We start from the raw sequence: 10,701 nt of genomic DNA on the forward strand, positions 1-10,701 counted from the left end.
AAGCATTTTAAATGTGGTACATATGACTGACATTTGGTTCTGCTGGAGAACAGGGTTTGATTAGGGCATGGAAAAGGAAATAATAGATTTGAGGTCTCTCTGTACTAAAAGTTTGAGCTATACCTCACCAGCCAAGTAGGGAAGACATCCAGGACAACCTGCGAAATACCCGATTTTGCCTACAGCAGGTTCTAAGGGTACTACACTTGAGGAAGAATTTAGTTCTGCTTACTCTTTGTCTTTCAAACTTTGCCTCTTCTCTAGGTCTTTGGAAGATACAACCCAGGTTACAGTGTGATAAATGTGATAGCCTCCATGGTACATCAAAGCTAAAGTTTTTGCTATAATAGGGGGATCAAGGGATGATTTAGGAAAGGTAAGTAGGTCCTCTTTTACGATACCATTCTCAGTAGTCAGGGGTCTATATTTAATAATCTACTGTAAATTTGTTCCTGCCTTTTAATGTTTGATTTACTTTTTTGAATGGTCGTTTGTTTCCTCACAAATATGGCTATTTGAATGGTTTAATTGCCTATTTGAGAAAAGTCATAGACTCTTAAGACTGGAAGAATTATTGCAATGCCAGATGGGTGAACTTTTACTACAGTCTGCTCATAAAGACAACTTTTTCCATTTCTTTTTCTAAATTATCAGTAAGGGCCTTCAGTAAATTATTCAAATGCCTTACAAAATACAGTAACTTCCTACTATCTCACTGAAACCTTTCCTGTTACATGTTAAGGGAATTCCTTGTCTCAGTTTCAGAAACAGGGTAGCTATTTAACTGTCACTCATCCTTCCCTCTTCATTTATAGCTCTTGTCTTTCAAAAATATAAGGTATATGTGCTATTGTAAAAAAAAATGGTGCTGTGAGCTTCTTCTAAAGTCAGAGGTCAGATGTATGTGACGAAACTCATTTCTGTTGTATCAACTGGAAAGGAAAATGTCACACTGAGGATGGAAGAACTAAAGAGTAAAGAAAGTTTTATTTTAGTTCACACAAATTCACTGTGGTTATTAAAGTTCTGTGTAGACATATAATTAAAGGGAATCCCATTGTAGCATTTATAATTTGAAATATCCAGTCTAGCATTTGACTCAATCTTACATTATTCCCAAGCAAGAAATTAATAGAATCCATCGAGTTTGGAGTTAAAAAATACAAATGATAACGTTAATTTGGCTAATGCTCTACAACTTTCTAGACATATTTACCTTTTGTTATCTGTTTTTGGAGACCTGAGTGTGAGCGCCCACTCCACCACATACATGCTGTGTAGCCTTAAACAAGTTGCTTAAACTTTGAGCTTTCATAACTAATTGAAAAATGAGGCTAGGTATGGTGGCACATTTCTGTCGTCCCAGCTACACGGGAGGCTGAGGTGGGAAAATCGCTTGAGCCCAAGAGATCGAGGCTGCAGGGAACCATGATCACACCACTGCACTCCAGCCTGGGTGACACAGCAAGACCCGGCACCCAGACTCACAAAAAAAAAAAAAAGGTAGTACCAGGTTTACCAACCTAAATCAGATGATTGATGAGAGACTCAAATGAAATGAGAAGTTGTATAATGGACATTCTGTGGGTTTATCTCCTTAACTAAATTGTTTCTGAGGGAGGGACTGTTTACTACTTATTTATCTTGCCTAACACTGTGGCTCATAATAGACACTCAATAAAAACTTGTTAACTTTTATGGAATATTTACCCAATAGTTTTCTCCACAGATGATTTTACTAATGAAGATGGTCATTTGTTATGAAAGATATTAACTTATAAATTCAAGGTCTTTTAAAGTTTTATTTACTTATTTTTATTTTCGAGATGGGTTCCCACTTGGTCTCTGAGGTTGAAGTGCAGTGGCATGATCATATCTATTGCAGCCTCGAACTCCTAGGCTCAAGTGATCCTCCTGCCACAGCCTCCCAAAGTGTTGGGATTACATGTGTGAGCCACTGTGTCTTTTAAAGCTTTAAAGGCTCACTTTTTTTTTTTTTTTTTTTTTTTAAAAGACAGGGTCTTGCTCTGCCCTCCAGGCTGGAATGCAGTGGCGGGATTACATCTCACTGCAGGCCTGACCTCCCCAGCTTAAGCCATCCTCCCACTTCAGCATCCCAAGTAGCTGAGACTACAGACATGAGCCACCACATCCAGCTAATTTTTGCATATTTTTGTAGAGATGGAGTCTCACTATGTTGCCCAGGCTGGTCTAGAAGTTCTGGGCTCAAGCAGTCCGCCTGCCTCAGGCTCCCAAAGTGCTGGGATTACGGGTGTCAGCTACTGTGCCTGACCTAGGCTTACTATTTGTGTGTGTGTGTGTGTGTGTGTTTGTGTGTTTGAGACAGTGTTTCCCTCTGTTGTCCAGGCTGGAGTGCAGTGGCGCCATCTCGGCTCACTGCAACCTCCGCCTCCTGGGTTCAAGTGATTCTCCTGCCTAAGCCTCCTGAATAACTGGGATTACAGGTGTGTGCCACCACTCTTGGCTCGGCTAAGTTTTGTATTTTTAGTACAGACAGGGTTTTACCATGTTGGTTAGGCTGTTCTCAGACTTCTGACCTTGTGATCTGCCTGCCTCAGTCTCCCAAAGGCTTGCTATTAAACACAGGTACATAGAAAAAATTTAGATGATCAGTATTGGCCGTCTTCCCAAGGCAAGCCTAGTACGCTTTGTCACCCAGGCTGGAGTGCAGTGGTGTGATCTCAGCTTCCTGCAACCGCTGCCTCTTGGGTTCAAGCGATTCTCGTGCCTCAGCCTCCCAAGTAGCTGGGATTACAGGCATGTGCCACCACGCCCAGATAATTTTTGTATTTTTAGTAGAGGTGGGGTTTCACCATGTTGGTCAGGCTGGTCTCGAACTCCTGACCTCAGGTGATCTGCCCGCCTCGGCCTCCCAAAGTGCTGGGATTACAGGTGTGAGCCACCATGCCAAGCCCCTAGGTTATTTTTTAAACAATATTTTGATTTGAGGTTTGTGTTGGAGGGTGGAGAAGTAGCAAATGGTGATGGATTGTGTTGTTTTTAACATAACCTGGTGGGAAAATTCACTTAACTGAATTATGTTTACATTTCTACATTTGTTTTCCAAACACAAGGACAGTTCTGTTTTTATTCTAAGGTCTGTTTTTCTTCACGGATAAAGAAGAAACCTGTATCACAAAATGTTTTACATTTTTACATTGAGATAGGACACTGAATTCCATTTTGGGAAGAGATTCCACTTCTTCAAAATCTTGTGTTATTTTCGCATTGATTTTTCTTTTCCTTTTTGTTTTTGTTTTTTTTTTGGAGACGGAGTCTTGCTCTGTCGCTCGGGCTGTAGTGCAGTGTCACAATCTCGGCTCACTGCAACCTCCACCTTCTGGTTCAAGCAATTCTGGTGCCTCAGTCTCCTAAGTAGCTGGGACTACAGGTGCACGTCACCATGCCCAACTAATTTTTTTATTTTTTATTTTTAGTAGAGACAAGGTTTCACCATGCTGGCCAGGCTGGTCTTGAACTCCTGATCTCAAATAATCCACCTGCCTCAGCCTCCAAAGTTCTAAGATTACAGGCGTGAGTCACCGCACCCGGCCTGTTTTTTGTTTTTTGTTTTTTTTCAATAAGTCTGTGTGACAAACCCTTAAATGTGAATCTAAGCACCGGGCTTAATATTTCAGCCATGCTGAAATGCACACTGAAAGGCAAGGGAGGACCGACACGGTTAAAGTGACTCATGTTAGAATGCAAACTCTCTGAGGACAGGAGCTTTGTCATGATCTGTCTACAGAACCAGGAATATTTGTTGAATAAATGAATGTTGGGCCTGTCTCCCCTTACTATTGTGCTTGTAGCTCGAAAGTATTTCCACTGATGGTACAGAAATCCTTCTTTGGAAACTGGATCTCATGTTGATTATGAGTGATTGGTTCAGGAATAATTGGCGTAAAGTTTATGGCGGTATCATCTGGATTTGTGTCCTTTGTGTAGCTTTTGGTGCTCCAGGGAGAGGAGGCCAGTTTTGGAGAAAATTTGCTAATGGATAACTTGGGAGGACTCTCTGATTTCTCTACTACTTTTCTTTCTGAAAAATATAATTAATCACGAGTTCAGATGGAAACAAAGACTCTTCCTTTTGACTCAGGGCTGAATTGTAGCAAGGAGATTTTGAAGAGTTTTTACCTGGGGAAACGAAGAGTTTTGCTGTAGAAACTGCAGTGCCAGCCTCATTTTCTGCAATACACTTGAACTCCTCAGAGTCTTCAGGAAATGCTTCTGTGATAATCAAGGTGCAGACTTCCTGTGGAAAGAGCAGAAATTCAACTTGATTAGCGTATTTGGATGCCCCAAGTTAACAAACAGATAGTGTGGGAGGATGTTGGGGAGAGTAGGTACTAGGAATAAATAGATTATTCCTGAGATTAAAAAAAAATCCATCTGATTAGGTATTTTCTCTTCTCAGTGGGCTCGTAAAGATAAATCTTAAAAATACAACACCATTGGCCGGGCGTGGTGGCTCACGCCTGTAATCCCAGCACTTTGGGAGGCCAAGGCAGTGGATCACCTGAGGTCAGAAGTTTTAGACCAGCCTGGCCAGCATGGCAAAACCCTGCCTCCACTAAAAAATTACAAAAATTAGCCAGGTGTGATGACGGGCACCTGTAATCCCAGCTAATCGGGAGGCTGAGGCAGGAGAATCATTTGAACCCGGGAGGCGGAGATCATAGTGAGCTGAGATTGTGCCACTGTACTCCAGACTGGGTGACAGAGCCAGACTCCATCTCAAAAAAAAAAACAAGAGAAAACAAAACAAAAAGCCCCATTAATTGTACATTTCAAAATAGCTAGAAGAGAGTAATTTGAATGTTTCTAGTGTAAAGAAAAGTAATTTAGGCGACGCATAGCTCATTTACACTGATTTGATTATATGAATGTATTAAATTATCACATATACCTTGAAAATATGTACATCTAATATATATCAATAAAATAAAAAAATATAAAACAATCCCATCATGGTTCTTATCAACTGCCTCTTAGACATGTCTGTTTTCTCTACTAGACTATGAAATCCTTGAAAGCAGGGATTATATTTTATTCCTTGACTTCTAGAATTCGGTAGCTTTAGTCCTATAAAAACATACTCTGAACTGAACTAGAAATTATCACTACCATCAGACTTAGACCTAATGTTAATGCAGAGATTGCCACAGTGTGATGGTCACCACACCTTCTTCTTGGACAGTGAGCAGTTTGGATGTTTGATGTCAGGACACCTCCTTACTGCTTCTGTGTAAAGTTCATGAGTCACAAATCCTAACCCAAGTGGGATTACAGGGAGAATGCGTATTCTTTGAGAGCAGGGACCTTGTCAGTCTGGTTCATTGCTGTCTCTTTAATACCAAGAACAGAGACTAACCGTAGTCTGTACTCAGTAAACCTATGTTGAATTCATAAATATATGAATAAAAACACCGATAAATCCCAGTTACCTTGTTTCTTCTGCTGTGCCAGTTCAAGAGTTGGTGTAGGGGAGCCTCAAAAGAGCTCATGAAGGCAAGAGTGACTTAGGGGACAAAGTCTGCTAATGCTAATGTTGATTTAGTCAATTATCAAGATTTTAAGAAATTATACTTACCAGGAAGGGATGATAAACTTCTGAAAGATAAGAAAAAAGAGAGAGAATTTAAGTGATAATTAATTTAGTTGGGAGAAGGGGCCATATGTATATGAGAAATACCTGGAAGCAAATACAAAATTGACTAATCTGGAGTCCCAGACAGTAAGTAAATTCTTCAGAAACTCAGAAAAGGTGCATAAAGGAATGAGTAAGTGGCAGAGTACAAGAACTTGATTTTAGTTCTGCTTCTACCACTAAATTGTTCTGTGACCTTGTGAAAATTACTTTACTTACCCAGACTTTCTTCATCCCTAACATGAAGATTAGACCGGAAGAATATATCTTCTCTGAATATCAACACTGCTGAACACACTAATACTGAGATGGCCTTTTTCACCCAAGATAATCATTTTTTCCTAATTTCTTTGATTAAAATAAAATGGAAAATTACATTATAAAAATACTGTAGTTTCACTGTAGAAAAATATATGAAAGGTTAATAATGGTTTTCTCTATTTTTAATTTTTTTCTTCATGTTATGTATTTTCTAGGTTTTTTATAAGTTTGTATTACTTTATTTTCAACAATACAACAAAGTTATTTAACAGAAATATCATATCCTTTTTGTAATAAGATTTTTTTCCTATATGTGATGTGTAAATATTTAGTTATTTTGAATTAATATTTAAATGAGTGTATTTTCTTCATTTGGCATAAGAGCTATCTTGGATTTGAACACTGGCTTCAGCATTTACTAGCCTTGTGTCCTTGAGCAAGATTTTTTTGTATTTCTAATTTTAGTTTTTTAAAAATTAGGATAATAACACATATTTCAAAATGGTTATGTGAGGATTAAATGAGAAATTGTTTATAAAGTATAAACTCATTGTTTAGCATGAGATAGATCATCATACTTACTACCCTTCTCCAAATTAATTATCTTGTAGGAAAATTACCCAATAAAGTAAAAAGTTATACATCAGTTTTTTTATGTTTTACCCTTTAAGAAATATGTTTATTCTCATATTTCTTTTTGTGTATATGTCAAGAACTCATGAAAATAAGATTAATTTATGATAAACCAATATTTTCACAGCTATGAAAATTACTCTTTCATCAAAACAGTTTTCTCTGTTGGTGGTTGTTGAGAAATCATTTGGATTTGAAATAATAATTGTTTAACAGCACAAATCTTTAGGCCTTTTAAAAATCAGCAATTAAACTTTAAAACATGAAGTAGACTTCAAGGTTAACTGGAATTAAAAACAATTGAAAGGTTTATCATGAAACTTTTCCTCAGAATCCGAAAGTCATCTGAGTTGGTTATCTGCACATTCTGTCTGTACCAGTGAACTTGAACTGTGGCTGTGTCCTGGATTCTGCATGCAAACATGACCGGCTGATCTCTGGTTGTAGAGATGTCTTGAAGATGCTGAAGAACAAACACAGAGTTCAGAGGATGGAAGAAACTACAATGATTTGATATGCCATTTGCAGTAAGAGTGCATTTTTTAAATCATAATTATTGATAGCTGACTGTATCTTAAGGCACTGTTGGGCATTCTTTTGGGCTTTGTAATGTGCTTTACAGTCAGGTGTAAATTATTTTTGTCTTCATAGAATTATATTTAATGAGAAAGTTATTATTTCACTTCACCAAGAGCTATTTTTTTCAAATTAGAAAACAGATTAGTTGAATACTCCTTCTTTTGTTATATTTGACTATTTTGTTGAATACATATCTAGTCACAGATTTAGTCTTTATTATTGGTCACAGTAGCATGGGCAATACAGTAATCACCCCTTATCTTCAGGGGACACATTCCAAGACCCCTAGTGGAAGCCCGAGACCATGGAAACCTATGTACACTGTGTTTTTTTCCATACATACACACTTACGATAAAATTTAATTTATACATTAGTCACAGTAAGAGAAAATTAGTCACAGTAAGAGATTAACAACAATAACTGATAAAATAGAACAATTATACCAATCTACTGTAATAAGAGTTATGTGAATGTGATCTCTCTCTCTCTCTCTTTCTCTGAAAATATCTTATTATACTCTATTCATCTATTTTCAGACCGCAGTTTACCGTGGGTGAACTGGATAAGGAGGTGAGTACTATATTGTAATTTGTTAAGAGCCCTGAATCAGGGAACTTGGGCCAAAATGTTAACTCTGCCACTGGCTGATTGAAGCATGTTATAGGAACTTGGAAAAGACTATTAACCTCTCTGGAACTTAGGTTCTTCGTCTGTGAACTAGGGCTAGCAAAATGTGTGGGGTTTTGAGGCTCATTTCACAAAGGTCTGAAAACTTCCTGTAAAGAATAAGAGTTATATAAATATATAAAAAGTGTTTATAGCTAGTTTAGTATTACAATGTATAAATGAATGGGTGGCATTTATGTTAAATTTACCCCTTAAATCCTGATCTTTCTCCTCCCTCTACCTGCACCCCCAGAGTACCCTGGAATCTGTAATGGTATTTCAGATTATAACTTGGCTGTGAGACCAGAGAGTGGGAATCTGAGGTCTTTCTATCAGGTGATAGACCAGCCTAACCCTTCAGGCTTGATGCCCAGAGGTCTCAGGGCATCTTATAGGGAAGGAATGCATCAGGAGAGACTTGTAGAAATAACAAACATGTACCTGACAGCATCTGTTGAAAGTGAGCTTCCAGAATCAATAGCAATGTCACTTACTCTTAATGACATTGTTTTGTTTGTCTCCCATCCTGTATCTGGTACAGATTAAATCCCTGCCCTGCATTTCATACTTTGAGCCAGCATTGGGCATTCATTCCAGTTCTGCCAGGTTTGGTAATTGGGAGACAGAGAGCTCAGAGAAGGCTCAGCCCTAGTTTTGGTTTGACCTGGGTGATTCAATTGTGCTATTTCCAGTGGGTGAAAGGGAAGATAGTGATTCCTGGCTGTGACCTAATCAGGACTCAGTTACTACTTTGCTTGTTGACTTCAGAACGGCATTTTATGGCTAGTTAAGAGAATTTGACTCTATTTTGAGGTCAGGCAAAGCAGTATCCTTGGAGGGGACAGTCTAAGCATTGCCCTCCAGAGCTGGAGGACTACCACAGAGCAGAAGTCTAAAGAGCACAGGGTAGGCCGGGCGCGGTGGCTCAAGCCTGTAATCCCAGCACTTTGGGAGGCCGAGACGGGCGGATCACGAGGTCAGGAGATTGAGACCATCCTGGCTAACACGGTGAAACCCCGTCTCTACTAAAAATACAAAAAAAAAAAACTAGCCGGGCGAGATGGCGGGCGCCTGTAGTCCCAGCTACTCGGGAGGCTGAGGCAGGAGAATGGCGTAAACCCAGGAGGCGGAGCTTGCAGTGAGCTGAGATCCGGCCACTGCACTCCAGTCCGGGCGACAGAGCGAGACTCCGCCTCAAAAAAAAAAAAAAAAAAAAAAGAGCACAGGGTAAACCATAAATTGCTCTGTGACACTGAGCAAATCATTTCACCCCTTTTCAGCCTCATTTTTCTCATATATAACATGATAATAATCTCTGAAATCCTTTCTGGTTTCCCCTTTTTTTCTTCTCACTGCTTCACTAATGTCTGCAACTTATTTATAAAATCTAAACTCCATCATGCAATATGGAGAAGTTACCTTGGTAAACACAGAGGGTATTACACAAGTGGATCCTGACAGGCTGCTGCAGGGACTCTGCATCTGGTTTAAGGAATAAAAGAGAATATGATGCTGTCACTCATACTGTCAAAGCCCTGAAACTCAGGTCTCTGGTGGCCAAAAACTGACGGGCTCAGTTCTAGCTGCTACTGACCACACCTTAAGTTTCCTTTATGAAAAGCATGATGCTTCTAATTTCAGTGTCAGTTTGGGTGTTTGCTCCCATGCTACAGTTTCTTCTTTATCCTCCAGCATTCCATTAGCTGAGATGGAGAAATACAACACTGGGCAATTGTATTTGGGAAATGCATATTGGCAAGTATTTAGATACTATATATTAAACGTTTTAAAAAACTTTTAAATTTTATTATTATTTTTCTTCCTCCATACAGTTGTTCTTCTTGGATCTTTTAGGTTTTCAAAAAAGCATCTCCCTCCCCCGCTTTTTTTTTTCAAGTTGAAAGAGAATTCATTCCTCGGATAGTTGGAATACTCTCTTATGGGAACAAGTTCCTAGAAACCAACTGTCCCTTATCATCTGGACACAAAGAAAGGGCCAAGCCATAGAGCTACCATGGAATTATTTCTGAAACCTGTGGCTTTCTTTCTTGTTCTTTTGAGGTCATGCAGCTAGAGGCTTTCTTCATGTATACTTCTTAAGAAAACTGCATTAACTCCTTTTTCTTGGGCCTATGTCTGCATTACTAGGACCCTCTCAGAAGGCTTAAAACTGAACTTACCCTCCAGGGATTAATATACAGTGGTTGAACTAAGGTAGAATAACTTGATCTGTTGTTGGAGGTTTCATTTGCTGGGGAGCTGATGGTCAGAGAAACTCCAGTGGTTTTCTTCTTTATCTGGTGGGGGAAACAAAACCAAACACCATCAAGTGAAAGAAAGATTAGAGGCAACTTGGATAGAAATGCCTCAGTGTATACACATTTGAGTGTAGCACATATTTTTACCTATAATCCTTATATTTCTCTGTATTTTCATAATAATTTTAATACTTTTTTTTTTTTTTTACCAATTATTAGTGGATTATGGTTCCAAATAGTTTCACTTTAAATTTATTTTGTCTCAGTCTGGTAATCGGGGGTGTTATGAAATACTTACATTGTCTAGAAGAAATAACCTGTAAAGCAAATAATCACTTCAAAGTCTCTCTGCAAAGTTTTAGGTTTTTTTTTTTTTTTGGTATTTTTTTAAAGTGGAACTTTCACTATATTCACACGCAACAAATGCACATCCACATGAGATTCTGCACTTACTCTGAAATTTCTGTAGCACATTTCAACCACAATCCCAGAGGTAAAACTTTTCCTTACTTCCCTGAGCACCTGCAAGAAAGAGAAAAGATAGATTTGGTCTAAATCTCGTTGGATTTTAATACAATTTAGTTCCAGTGTGTTGTATTTACACTCAGACTAGCAGCAGGTGTTGGTTA

Source organism: Piliocolobus tephrosceles, chromosome 4, assembly GCF_002776525.5.
Source record: "Piliocolobus tephrosceles isolate RC106 chromosome 4, ASM277652v3, whole genome shotgun sequence".
Taxonomy (NCBI): domain Eukaryota; kingdom Metazoa; phylum Chordata; class Mammalia; order Primates; family Cercopithecidae; genus Piliocolobus; species Piliocolobus tephrosceles.